We start from the raw sequence: 14,963 nt of genomic DNA, 5'->3' as shown, positions 1-14,963 counted from the left end.
CGCCTCCTGACTCCTTCTTGCAGAAGCCCGGTCAGTGACGTCACGCGCAGGCAGCAGTGAGAGGGAAGAGGCCAGTCACCAGCAGGTGGCGCTGCTGTGAGGGAAGTGGGAGAACGAGGGCCGTTACTGACCTGAGGAGGCCGCGGTCCATGGTGAGCGTGCGTGTGTATATGAGCGTGCGTGTGTATATGAGCGTGCGTGTGGTGTGTATACACCGCCACAGGGCGTGCCGACACAGAAATAGTGTTATGTGTGCGCGAAAGAGCAGGACCGTGCCGTCCCTCTACTACTGTGCCCTATAACTAGTGCTGCCTCTCTACTACTGTGCCCTATAATTAGTGCCGCCCCTCTACTACTGTGCCCTATAACTAGTGCCGCCACTCTACTACTGTGCCCTATAACTAGTGCCACCCCTCTACTACTGTGCCCTATAACTAGTGCCGCCTCTCTACTACTGTGCCCTATAACTAGTGCCACCCCTCTACTACTGTGCCCTATAACTAGTGCCGCCTCTCTACTACTATGCCCTATAATTAGTGCCACCCCTCTACTACTGTGCCCTATAACTAGTGCCGCCCCTCTACTACTGTGCCCTATAATTAGTGCCGCCTCTCTACTACTGTGCCCTATAACTAGTGCCATCTCTCTACTACTGTGCCCTATAATTAGTGCCACCCCTCTACTACTGTGCCCTATAACTAGTGCCACCCCTCTACTACTGTGCCCTATAACTAGTGCCGCCCCTCTACTACTGTGCCCTATAATTAGTGCCGCCTCTCTACTACTGTGCCCTATAGTTAGTGCCGCCCCTCTACTACTGTGCCCTATAACTAGCGCAGCCTCTCTACTACTGTGCCCTATAATTAGTACCACCCCTCTACTACTGTGCCCTATAGCTAGTGCTGCCTCTCTACTACTGTGCCCTATAGTTAGTGCCGCCCCTCTACTACTGTGCCCTATAATTAGTGCCGCCTTTCTACTACTGTGCCCTATAATTAGTGCCACCCCTCTACTACTGTGCCCTATAATTAGTGCCACCCCTGTACTACTGTGCCCTATAACTAGTGCCGCCACTCTACTACTGTGCCCTATAATTAGTGCCGCCTTTCTACTACTGTGCCCTATAATTAGTGCCACCCCTCTACTACTGTGCCCTATAACTAGTGCCACCCCTCTACTACTGTGCCCTATAACTAGTGCCTCCCCTCTACTACTGTGCCCTATAATTAGTGCCGCCTCTCTACTACTGTGCCCTATAGTTAGTGCCGCCCCTCTACTACTGTGCCCTATAACTAGCGCAGCCTCTCTACTACTGTGCCCTATAATTAGTACCACCCCTCTACTACTGTGCCCTATAACTAGTGCTGCCTCTCTACTACTGTGCCCTATAGTTAGTGCCGCCCCTCTACTACTGTGCCCTATAATTAGTGCCGCCTTTCTACTACTGTGCCCTATAATTAGTGCCACCCCTCTACTACTGTGCCCTATAATTAGTGCCACCCCTGTACTACTGTGCCCTATAACTAGTGCCGCCACTCTACTACTGTGCCCTATAATTAGTGCCGCCTTTCTACTACTGTGCCCTATAATTAGTGCCACCCCTCTGCTACTGTGCCCTATAACTAGTGCCGCCCCTCTACTACTGTGCCCTATAACTAGTGCCACCCCTCTACTACTGTGCCCTATAATTAGTGCCACCCCTCTACTACTGTGCCCTATAACTAGTGCCGCCACTCTACTACTGTGCCCTATAATTAGTGCCGCCTCTCTACTACTGTGCCCTATAATTAGTACCATCCCTCTACTACTGTGCCCTATAATTAGTGCCACCCCTGTACTACTGTGCCCTATAATTAGTGCCACCCCTGTACTACTGTGCCCTATAACTAGTGCCGCCACTCTACTACTGTGCCCTATAATTAGTGCCGCCTTTCTACTACTGTGCCCTATAATTAGTGCCATCCCTCTACTACTGTGCCCTATAACTAGTGCCGCCCCTCTACTACTGTGCCCTATAATTAGTGCCACCCATCTACTACTGTGCCCCATAACTAGTGCCACCCTTCTACTACTGTGCCCTATAACTAGTGCCGCCCCTCTACTACTGTGCCCTATAATTAGTGCCACCAATCTACTTCTGTGCCCTATAATTAGTGCCGCCCCTCTACTACTGTGACCTATAATTAGTGCCGCCCCTCTACTACTGTGCCCTATAATTAAATGCAAAAACCTCAGTGACATTATCACTATGTCAAAAATAGGGTTTAGGGCTATAAGTAGCCACCCTAGTCAGGAAAACACCTGAAACACCCACTCCAATAGGTATACATGCAAAGAGAAAATATGAGTAACTAGGTGAATATAATGAAAATACGTCTTTATTAGTTAACATATGTATCACATAGTACAAAAATACAGAGAATAAAATGACACCACAGGATAGAATAACCCGGGAAAAGCACCCAGCCACAAGATGTCAAGTAACACAGCAGTATATATAGAGTATAACCACATCCATGTAAGTAACCAGTGTCTGCTAGTTCCCCATCTCCCCATTGGGAGATCACTGCGCCACATTATAGATCTAATATGATCACCTAGTGTGCACAAATAGGTTTCACGTGGCGAGTTTGAAGAGATATCTTACCAGATATACATGGAGGCTGAGTAGACCCAGGACCAGGTGGGGAAAACGCCCGACGCGCGTTTCGCGTGACTACAAGCACGCTTTCTCAAGGGAAGTATACCGGGGAGTGCGCACAGGACCTTCTTAAGCCCATGTGACTAGTCACATGGTTCCCAATCGGCCAATCAGAGCGGTTTGGCGCGTCGCATGCGCACTGTCCACCCGAAGGGCCAGACAATGCAGGAGAAAGCGTCATACGTTGCCCCGGGCAGCAGGGGAGGAGAAGTCCCCGGAAGCCCGGAGGAAGGCAAAAGACTCTCCTCCGCATGTCGGCCACAAACAGGGACAGTGGGCATGCGCACAACCACTGACACCAATGAATATAAGTATACATCATATAATACACCGGAAATTGGGCATAGATCAAAAATGGACAGAGATATATAGTCACATAAAAAGGCAACTGCAGATAAAGAGTACTGAGAGATTCAAAATATGACATTACAATACATTTACTCACTTCAAATTACAGCGTCCCAGAGTCGTCCATAGACACCAATGTCCAGAGTTGATGAACATCCAATGTAGATATTGAAATTAGGGCCAGTGGGACCGCCAAATATAATTGCAACAAATAAATCCAGTTGATGGATGAAGAAAAGGTCCCGCATAAACTAAGAGAGGGAATAAGTGAGACGTATATCAAAAAAACACATATACAAAAACAAATAAAAAATAAAACACACCCCACAACCTGGGATATGGGAAAACAGTTGGGAAAAAGGGGCATAAAATAAATAAATAAAAGGACCAAAAAAAAGGCCCAGTATAAATACATTCCATATTCAGGATACCCTACAGGAAAGAGGCAAACGACAATGATTCATTAAGCCCTTTAGGGGCCATTGTATCAAGTGTAATAATCCATTTGGTCTCAATTTGGGCCAACCTACGTTTATAGTTCCCCCCCCTTACCCCTAAATGTACTTGATCAATCCCTCTAATTTTGAGGGAAGTTGATTCGCCATTATGGTATTGTCGAAAATGACGGGGCAGGGCTTTAAGGAGGGACATATCGGTCACTGTCTTGGATGCACAAATGTCCCGCACGTGTTCACGCACCCTCATCCTAAGCTCCCTTGATGTAAGTCCAATATAAATTTTTGGACTGTCACATGTAGCGTAATAAATCACATTCATACTGCCACAAGATATTCGATGGCGTATATTGAACTGTCTCCTTCCATCTGAGGTATTGAAGGTGGTGCAGCGCAGCACATTTGTGCATGCAAGACAGTGACCGCAAGGTATAGAGCCAGGTATAGGGCCCCTAGAGCCAAATGGATTAACCTGTACAGGTCGATAATGACTCTGCACAAGGAGGTCCTTGAGATTTTTAGATCTTCTCGGAGTCATTGAAGGATATGATCCCAAAGAAACTCCCAGGGAGGGTTCGGTGCCCAAAACAGACCAGTGTTTCATGAGGATCTGTCTCATATCCTCCCATTGATGGTTAAAAGTAGATATAAATCTAATAGGTTCCTCCTTATTTAAATGAGAGGGCCTTTTCGAGGATTCCAAAAGACTGCCGCATGGTGTTGCCCTTGCTCTTAAATAACCTTTTTTGATACTTCTATTTGAGTATCCACGGTTCAGAAATCGCTCCTTCAAATCAGCCGATTGAATCTCAAATTTGGTATCCGAAGAGCAGATCCGCCTCGCCCGTAGGAACTGTCCGACCGGGACAGCCCCTATGGTGGTAGGGTTGTGGGCAGAGGACGCATGAACCAAAGAATTAACGGATGTCGGTTTGCGATAGACATCCGTCTGAATATAACCAGAGTGATCAATACTCATGGTAATATCCAGAAAACTAATTTTAGTGGCATCATAAGAATAAGTCAAATGAATATTAAATTCATTATGGTTCAGCGTCCTCATAAACTCCCCGAGCTGTTGCACCGATCCGTCCCACAAAAAGAAAATATCATCTATATATCTGTGCCAACACAGTACATGGGAAGCGGCCTGCATGCCTGCGTCGCCAAAAATCAATCTCTCCCACGATCCGAGGAAGAGATTAGCATACGCAGGCGCACAGGCCGCACCCATGGCTGTGCCACGCTTCTGTAGAAAAAATTTGTCTTTAAAAGTAAAAAAATTGTGGGTAAGGATAAAGCGCAACAGCTCGAGGATAAGCCCACACAAGGGGCCACCCAGATCGGAAGCGCCCAGGAAGAGGCGGACTGCCTCCAAACCGTGAGAATGTTCAATGCACGTATAGAGGCTTTCTACATCGGCAGTCACCAACAAAGTCCCTTGGTCCACAAAAACACCATCGACCCTAGCCAGGGCGTCCGTAGTGTCACGTATATATGATGGTAAAGTTTCCACCAACAGTTTTAAATAAAAGTCAATAAATTGACAAATAGGATCACAGAGTCCGTCAATGCCTGACACTATAGGACGCCCTGGCGGGTCAAGGGCGTTCTTATGGACCTTGGGCAACAAGTAAAAAGTTGGAATCCTCGGATACTTGGTCACAAGACCATCAAAGACCTGCCTTGAGATGACATTATTGTCCAGTGCCTCCAGGAGGATGCGCTGGAGGTCAAGAGAGAAGGTCGCAATTGGGTTAGACGGTAAGCGTGAGTAGGTATTAGAATCTCTTAATTGACGAAAGGCCTCACGCTCATATTTATCGTGAGGCCAAACGACAATATTCCCCCCCTTGTCCGCTGGCTTGAAGACCACATCAGTAAGCTTTTGTAGCTCTTGTATGGCAATACACTGGGCATGCGTCAAATTATCATATCGACGCTTAGTCGATAGTTCTTTGAAGTCCTCATAAACCAATTTAGTAAAGACTTCAATGGCCGGACATAGCGACAAGGGGGGGAATTTTGTTGACTTAGGAAGAATGGATGTTGGAAACCTACTTGTTAACGGAGCTGTTTGCTCATCCAATAATTCCTCCAAATTACGAAGAGCTTCTCTCTCGACCTCACTGATCATCTCCCTGGAGGTCCTCCTGGCATGTAATTTACGCAATAAAAGTTTGCGTGAAAATAAGTGCAGGTCCTTTATGGCTGTGAAGAAGTGGAAAGAGTTAGTTGGACAAAATGACAACCCTCTAGACAGAACTTCCAATTGTACTTTGGACAACACATGTGTAGATAGATTAAGTACCTGTACACCTCCCTGGGATTGGGACACCTTTCCTGTGTTAGACTTGTTCTTGGTAATTTGTCTTGTCATGATACGCTTAGTTGTAGAGACAAAGCCTGAGGGGCCCGTATTGGAAGAATTTTTTGAACCATACTCATTCTCTCCAGAAGTGTTTGACCTCATAGCAGCAGACCTTGATCGAGAACGTGAGAAGCTCCTAAATTGCGGTCTAGAACGGTCTTGGGGATTTTGCCATTTATACATACGTGCTAATTTTTTATCCTCCACATCTCTCTGGAATTTTTTAGCTTTAGTGGACTGGATTTCTTGAGCCCACTTCTGAGAAAGGTCATCCATTTCCTCATTAAATTTTTTTAAAAGATCACTAGACATATCTCTACGAAGAATAACCTGTAGAGCTTCCATCTCAGTCTCAAGTGACACCAAGGAGTCATGATTCATTTGTTTCAGAAGTTCCATAAAGCCTCTGGAGCATGTATTAATCAGGGTTTTCCATTTATTCATAAAATCATCATCCTGAATAGGGAACGATGGGAAAATCTGTATACGTAGACCACGTGGTATTAGGTCTTTACGTAAATATTTTTCTAAAAAAGCATGGTTCTACCAAATACGAGTTCGTCTACGAAGTAGGTCCTTAAACTGTTTTGTAATCTCCTGAATTGCCCCACTAGTCCCCCCTGGGCCCCCTTCTGTATCATCCTGTAATGTGTCATTAATAAGTGCACGCCATGTCTGATCACGGGCACGAAAATCCATGTTAAGGCTGAGGTAGGCTGTGGAAAACACAGAAACAATTATTAAATGCAAAAACCTCAGTGACATTATCACTATGTCAAAAATAGGGTTTAGGGCTATAAGTAGCCACCCTAGTCAGGAAAACACCTGAAACACCCACTCCAATAGGTATACATGCAAAGAGAAAATATGAGTAACTAGGTGAATATAATGAAAATACGTCTTTATTAGTTAACATATGTATCACATAGTCCAAAAATACAGAGAATAAAATGACACCACAGGATAGAAAAACAGAATAACCCGGGAAAAGCACCCAGCCACAAGATGTCAAGTAACACAGCAGTATATATAGAGTATAACCACATCTATGTAAGTAACCAGTGTCTGCTAGTTCCCCATCTCCCCATTGGGAGATCACTGCGCCACATTATAGATCTAATATGATCACCTAGTGTGCACAAATAGGTTTCACGTGGCCAGTTTGAAGAGATATCTTACCAGATATACATGGAGGCTGAGTAGACCCAGGACCAGGTGGGGAAAACGCCCGACGCGCGTTTCGCGTGACTACAAGCACGCTTTCTCAAGGGAAGTATACCGGGGAGTGCGCACAGGACCTTCTTAAGCCCATGTGACTAGACCAAATGGATTATTACACTTGATACAATGGCCCCTAAAGGGCTTAATGAATCATTGTCGTTTGCCTCTTTCCTGTAGGGTATCCTGAATATGGAATGTATTTATACTGGGCCTTTTTTTTGGTCCTTTTATTTATTTATTTTATGCCCCTTTTTCCCAACTGTTTTCCCATATCCCAGGTTGTGGGGTGTGTTTTATTTTTTATTTGTTTTTGTATATGTGTTTTTTTGATATACGTCTCACTTATTCCCTCTCTTAGTTTATGCGGGACCTTTTCTTCATCCATCAACTGGATTTATTTGTTGCAATTATATTTGGCGGTCCCACTGGCCCTAATTTCAATATCTACATTGGATGTTCATCAACTCTGGACATTGGTGTCTATGGACGACTCTGGGACGCTGTAATTTGAAGAGAGTAAATGTATTGTGATGTCATATTTTGAATCTCTCAGTACTCTTTATCTGCAGTTGCCTTTTTATGTGACTATATATCTCTGTCCATTTTTGATCTATGCCCAATTTCCGGTGTATTATATGATGTATACTTATATTCATTGGTGTCAGTGGTTGTGCGCATGCCCACTGTCCCTGTTTGTGGCCGACATGCGGAGGAGTGTCTTTTGCCTTCCTCCGGGCTTCCGGGGACTTCTCCTCCCCTACTGCCCGGGGCAACGTATGACGCTTTCTCCTGCATTGTCTGGCCCTTCGGGTGGACAGTGCGCATGCGCCGCGCCAAACCGCTCTGATTGGCCGATTGGGAACCATGTGACTAGTCACATGGGCTTAAGAAGGTCCTGTGCGCACTCCCCGGTATACTTCCCTTGAGAAAGCGTGCTTGTAGTCACGCGAAACGCGCGTCGGGCGTTTTCCCCACCTGGTCCTGGGTCTACTCAGCCTCCATGTATATCTGGTAAGATATCTCTTCAAACTGGCCACGTGAAACCTATTTGTGCACACTAGGTGATCATATTAGATCTATAATGTGGCGCAGTGATCTCCCAATGGGGAGATGGGGAACTAGCAGACACTGGTTACTTACATAGATATGGTTATACTCTATATATACTGCTGTGTTACTTGACATCTTGTGGCTGGGTGCTTTTCCCGGGTTATTCTGTTTTTCTATCCTGTGGTGTCATTTTATTCTCTGTATTTTTGGACTATGTGATACATATGTTAACTAATAAAGACGTATTTTCATTATATTCACCTAGTTACTCATATTTTCTCTTTGCATGTATACCTATTGGAGTGGGTGTTTCAGGTGTTTTCCTGACTAGGGTGGCTACTTATAGCCCTAAACCCTATTTTTGACATAGTGATAATGTCACTGAGGTTTTTGCATTTAATAATTGTTTCTGTGTTTTCCACAGCCTACCTCAGCCTTAACATGGATTTTCGTGCCCGTGATCAGACATGGCGTGCACTTATTAATGACACATTACAGGATGATACAGAAGGGGGCCCAGGGGGGACTAGTGGGGCAATTCAGGAGATTACAAAACAGTTTAAGGACCTACTTCGTAGACGAACTCGTATTTGGTGGAACCATGCTTTTTTAGAAAAATATTTACATAAAGACCTAATACCACGTGGTCTACGTATACAGGTTTTCCCATCGTTCCCTATTCAGGATGATGATTTTATGAATAAATGGGAAACCCTGATTAATACATGCTCCAGAGGCTTTATGGAACTTCTGAAACAAATGAATCAGGACTCCTTGGTGTCACTTGAAACTGAGATGGAAGCTCTACAGGTTATTCTTCGTACAGATATGTCTAGTGATCTTTTAAAAAAATTTAATGAGGAAATGGATGACCTTTCTCAGAAGTGGGCTCAAGAAATCCAGTCCACTAAAGCTAAAAAATTCCAGAGAGATGTGGAGGATAAAAAATTAGCACGTATGTATAAATGGCGAAATCCCCAAGACCGTTCTAGACCGCAATTTAGGAGCTTCTCAAGTTCTCGATCAAGGTCTGCTTCTATGAGGGCAAACACTTCTGGAGAGAATGAGTATGGTTCAAAAAATTCTTCCAATACGGGCCCCTCAGGCTTTGTCTCTACAACTAAGCGTATCATGACAAGACAAATTACCAAGAACAAGTCTAACACAGGAAAGGTGTCCCAATCCCAGGGAGGTGTACAGGTACTTAATCTATCTACACATGTGTTGTCCAAAGTACAATTGGAAGTTCTGTCTAGAGGGTTTGTCATTTTGTCCAACTAACTCTTTCCACTTCTTCACAGCCATAAAGGACCTGCACTTATTTTCACGCAAACTTTTATTGCGTAAATTACATGCCAGGAGGACCTCCAGGGAGATGATCAGTGAGGTCGAGAGAGAAGCTCTTCGTAATTTGGAGGAATTATTGGATGAGCAAACAGCTCCGTTAACAAGTAGGTTTCCAACATCCATTCTTCCTAAGTCAACAAAATTCCCCCCCTTGTCGCTATGTCCGGCCATTGAAGTCTTTACTAAATTGGTTTATGAGGAATTCAAAGAACTATCGACTAAGCGTCGATATGATAATTTCACGCATGCCCAGCGTATTGCCATACAAGAGCTACAAAAGCTTACTGATGTGGTCTTCAAGCCAGCGGACAAGGGGGGGAATATTGTCGTTTGGCCTCACGATAAATATGAGCGTGAGGCCTTTCGTCAATTAAGAGATTCTAATACCTACTCACGCTTACCGTCTAACCCAATTGCGACCTTCTCTCTCGACCTCCAGCGCATCCTCCTGGAGGCACTGGACAATAATGTCATCTCAAGGCAGGTCTTTGATGGTCTTGTGACCAAGTATCCGAGGATTCCAACTTTTTACTTGTTGCCCAAGGTCCATAAGAACGCCCTTGACCCGCCAGGGCGTCCTATAGTGTCAGGCATTGACGGACTCTGTGATCCTATTTGTCAATTTATTGACTTTTATTTAAAACCGTTGGTGGAAACTTTACCATCATATATACGTGACACTACGGACGCCCTGGCTAGGGTCGATGGTGTTTTTGTGGACCAAGGGACTTTGTTGGTGACTGCCGATGTAGAAAGCCTCTATACGTGCATTGAACATTCTCACGGTTTGGAGGCAGTCCGCCTCTTCCTGGGCGCTTCCGATCTGGGTGGCCCCTTGTGTGGGCTTATCCTCGAGCTGTTGCGCTTTATCCTTACCCACAATTTTTTTTACTTTTAAAGACAAATTTTTTCTACAGAAGCGCGGCACAGCCATGGGCGCGGCCTGTGCGCCTGCGTATGCTAATCTCTTCCTCGGATCGTGGGAGAGATTGATTTTTGGCGACGCAGGCATGCAGGCCGCTTCCCATGTACTGTGTTGGCACAGATATATAGATGATATTTTATTTTTGTGGGACGGATCGGTGCAACAGCTCGGGGAGTTTATGAGGATGCTGAACCATAATGAATTTAATATTCATTTGACTTATTCTTATGATGCCACTAAAATTAGTTTTCTGGATATTACCATGAGTATTGATCACTCTGGTTATATTCAGACGGATGTCTATCGCAAACCGACATCCGTTAATTCTTTGGTTCATGCGTCCTCTGCCCACAACCCTTCCACCATAGGGGCTGTCCCGGTCGGACAGTTCCTACGGGCGAGGCGGATCTGCTCTTCGGATACCAAATTTGAGATTCAATCGGCTGATTTGAAGGAGCGATTTCTGAACCGTGGATACTCAAATAGAAGTATCAAAAAAGGTTATTTAAGAGCAAGGGCAACACCACGCGGCAGTCTTTTGGAATCCTCGAAAAGGCCCTCTCATTTAAATAAGGAGGAACCTATTAGATTTATATCTACTTTTAACCATCAATGGGAGGATATGAGACAGATCCTCATGAAACACTGGTCTGTTTTGGGCACCGAACCCTCCCTGGGAGTTTCTTTGGGATCATATCCTTCAATGACTCCGAGAAGATCTAAAAATCTCAAGGACCTCCTTGTGCAGAGTCATTATCGACCTGTACAGGTTAATCCATTTGGCTCTAGGGGCCCTATACCTGGCTCTATACCTTGCGGTCACTGTCTTGCATGCACAAATGTGCTGCGCTGCACCACCTTCAATACCTCAGATGGAAGGAGACAGTTCAATATACGCCATCGAATATCTTGTGGCAGTATGAATGTGATTTATTACGCTACATGTGACAGTCCAAAAATTTATATTGGACTTACATCAAGGGAGCTTAGGATGAGGGTGCGTGAACACGTGCGGGACATTTGTGCATCCAAGACAGTGACCGATATGTCCCTCCTTAAAGCCCTGCCCCGTCATTTTCGACAATACCATAATGGCGAATCAACTTCCCTCAAAATTAGAGGGATTGATCAAGTACATTTAGGGGTAAGGGGGGGGAACTATAAACGTAGGTTGGCCCAAATTGAGACCAAATGGATTATTACACTTGATACAATGGCCCCTAAAGGGCTTAATGAATCATTGTCGTTTGCCTCTTTCCTGTAGGGTATCCTGAATATGGAATGTATTTATACTGGGCCTTTTTTTTGGTCCTTTTATTTATTTATTTTATGCCCCTTTTTCCCAACTGTTTTCCCATATCCCAGGTTGTGGGGTGTGTTTTATTTTTTATTTGTTTTTGTATATGTGTTTTTTTGATATACGTCTCACTTATTCCCTCTCTTAGTTTATGCGGGACCTTTTCTTCATCCATCAACTGGATTTATTTGTTGCAATTATATTTGGCGGTCCCACTGGCCCTAATTTCAATATCTACATTGGATGTTCATCAACTCTGGACATTGGTGTCTATGGACGACTCTGGGACGCTGTAATTTGAAGAGAGTAAATGTATTGTAATGTCATATTTTGAATCTCTCAGTACTCTTTATCTGCAGTTGCCTTTTTATGTGACTATATATCTCTGTCCATTTTTGATCTATGCCCAATTTCCGGTGTATTATATGATGTATACTTATATTCATTGGTGTCAGTGGTTGTGCGCATGCCCACTGTCCCTGTTTGTGGCCGACATGCGGAGGAGTGTCTTTTGCCTTCCTCCGGGCTTCCGGGGACTTCTCCTCCCCTGCTGCCCGGGGCAACGTATGACGCTTTCTCCTGCATTGTCTGGCCCTTCGGGTGGACAGTGCGCATGCGACGCGCCAAACCGCTCTGATTGGCCGATTGGGAACCATGTGACTAGTCACATGGGCTTAAGAAGGTCCTGTGCGCACTCCCCGGTATACTTCCCTTGAGAAAGCGTGCTTGTAGTCACGCGAAACGCGCGTCGGGCGTTTTCCCCACCTGGTCCTGGGTCTACTCAGCCTCCATGTATATCTGGTAAGATATCTCTTCAAACTCGCCACGTGAAACCTATTTGTGCACACTAGGTGATCATATTAGATCTATAATGTGGCGCAGTGATCTCCCAATGGGGAGATGGGGAACTAGCAGACACTGGTTACTTACATGGATGTGGTTATACTCTATATATACTGCTGTGTTACTTGACATCTTGTGGCTGGGTGCTTTTCCCGGGTTATTCTGTTTTTCTATCCTGTGGTGTCATTTTATTCTCTGTATTTTTGTACTATGTGATACATATGTTAACTAATAAAGACGTATTTTCATTATATTCACCTAGTTACTCATATTTTCTCTTTGCATGTGTGCCCTATAATTAATGCCGCCCCTCTACTATTGTGCTCTATAACTAGTGCCGCCACTCTACTACTGTGCCCTATAACTAGTGCCGCCACTCTACTACTGTGCCCTGTAATTAGCGCCGCCCCTCTACTACTGTGCCCTTTAATTTTACCGCCCCTCTGCTCCTGTGCCCTATAATTAGTGCCGCCCATCCAATACTGTGCCTTATAATTAGTGCCACTCATAGTCCTGTGCCCTGTAATTAGTGCCACTCCTAGTCCTATGCCCTATAATCAGTGCCGCTCCTCTAGTCCTGTGCCCTATAATCAGTGCCGCTCCTCTAGTCCTGTGCCCTATAATCAGTGCCGCTCCTCTAATCCTATGCCCACTAATCAGTGCTGCTTTTCAAGTCCTATGCCCTTTAATCAGTGCTGCTCCTCTAGTCCTGTGCCCTATAATCAGTGCCGCTCCTCTAGTCCTGTGCCCTATAAGTAGTGCCTCCCCTCTATTACTGTGCCCTATAACTAGTGCCGCCCCTCTACTACTGTGCCCTATAACTAGTGCCGCCCCTCTCTACTATACTACTGTGCCCTATAACTATTGCCGCCCCTCTACTACTGTGCCCTATAACTAGTGCCGCCCCTCTGCTACTGTGCCCTATAACTAGTGCCGCCCCTCTACTACTGAGCCCTATAACTAGTGCCGCCCCTCTAGTACTGTGCCCTATAACTAGTGCCGTCCCTCTCTACTATACTACTGTGCCCTATAAAGTGCCACCCCTCTACTACTGTGCCCTATAATTGGTGCTGCCTCTCTACTACTGTACCCTATAACTAGTGCCGCCCCTCTACTACTGTGCCCTATAATTAGTGCTGCCTCTCTACTACTTTGCCCTATAATTAGTGCCACCCCTCTACTACTGTGCCCTATAACTAGTGCCATCTCTCTACTACTGTGCACTATAATTAGTGCCGCCTCTCTACTACTGTGCACTATAATTAGTGCCGCCCCTCTACTACTGTGCCCTATAACTAGTGCCGCGCCTCTACTACTGTGCCCTATAACTAGTGCCGCCCCTCTACTACTGTGCCCTATAATTAATGCCACTCCTCTACTACTGTGTCCTATAATTAGTGCCACTCCTCTACTACTGTGCCCTATAACTTGTGCCGCCCCTCTACTACTGTGCCCTATAACTAGTGCCGCCGCTCTACTACTGTGCCCTATAACTAGTGCCGCCCCTCTACTGCTGTGCCCAATAACTAGTGCCGCCTCTCTACTACTGTGCCCTATAATTAGTGCCACCCCTGTACTACTGTGCCCTATAACTAATGCCGCCCCTCTACTTCTGTGCCCTATAATTAGTGCCGCCCCTCTACTACTGTGCCCTATTATTAGTGCCACCTCTCTACTACTGTGCCCTATAACTAGTGCCGCCCCTCTACTACTGTGCTCTATAACTAGTGCCGCCCCTCTACTACTGTGCCCTATAATTAGTACCACCCCTCTACTACTGTGCCCTATAATTAATGCCACCCCTGTACTACTGTGCCCTATAACTAGTGCCGCCTCTCTACTACTGTGCCCTATAATTAGTGCCACCCCTCTACTACTGTTCCCTATAACTAGTGCCGCCCCTCTACTACTGTGCCCTATAACTAGTGCCACCCCTCTACTACTGTGCCCTATAATTAGTGCCACCCCTCTACTACTGTGACCTATAATTAATGCCACCCCTCTACTATTGTGCTCTATAATTAGTGCCACCCCTGTACTACTGTGCCCTATAATTAGTGCTACCCCTGTACTACTGTGCCCTATAACTAGTGCCGCCACTCTACTACTGTGCCCTATAATTAGTGCCGCCTCTCTACTACTGTGCCCTATAATTAGTGCCACCCCTCTACTACTGTGCCCTATAACTAGTGCCGCCCCTCTACTACTGTGCCCTATAATTAGTGCCACCCATCTACTACTGTGCCCTATAACTAGTGCCACCCCTCTACTACTGTGCCCTATAATTAATGCCACCCCTCTACTATTGTGCCCTATAACTAGTGCCGCCACTCTACTACTGTGCCCTGTAATTAGCGCCGCCCCTCTACTACTGTGCCCTTTAATTTTACCGCCCCTCTGCTCCT

General features: G+C 45.5%; 2 long non-coding RNA genes across 2 annotated transcripts; one reads left to right on the top strand and one right to left on the bottom strand.

Moving 5' to 3' along the window:
- Window positions 1-24: 24 nt before the first annotated feature.
- LOC141097636 (uncharacterized) lies at window positions 25-12,811 on the top strand. Its single transcript, XR_012234017.1, has 3 exons — window positions 25-152; window positions 9,448-9,597; window positions 11,864-12,811. It is a non-coding gene; the product is annotated as an uncharacterized lncRNA (long non-coding RNA).
- Window positions 2,360-5,999, bottom strand: LOC141098036 (uncharacterized). Its single transcript, XR_012234121.1, has 3 exons — window positions 5,816-5,999; window positions 5,566-5,715; window positions 2,360-3,300 (listed from the first exon to the last, which is right to left on the bottom strand). It is a non-coding gene; the product is annotated as an uncharacterized lncRNA (long non-coding RNA).
- Window positions 12,812-14,963: the final 2,152 nt, after the last annotated feature.

The sequence above is a fragment of the Dendrobates tinctorius genome, unplaced genomic scaffold (assembly GCF_039654945.1).
Source record: "Dendrobates tinctorius isolate UK_male_01 unplaced genomic scaffold, ASM3965494v1 ptg000086l, whole genome shotgun sequence".
Classification (NCBI taxonomy): domain Eukaryota; kingdom Metazoa; phylum Chordata; class Amphibia; order Anura; family Dendrobatidae; genus Dendrobates; species Dendrobates tinctorius.
This window is presented reverse-complemented; position numbering and strand designations above follow the sequence as displayed.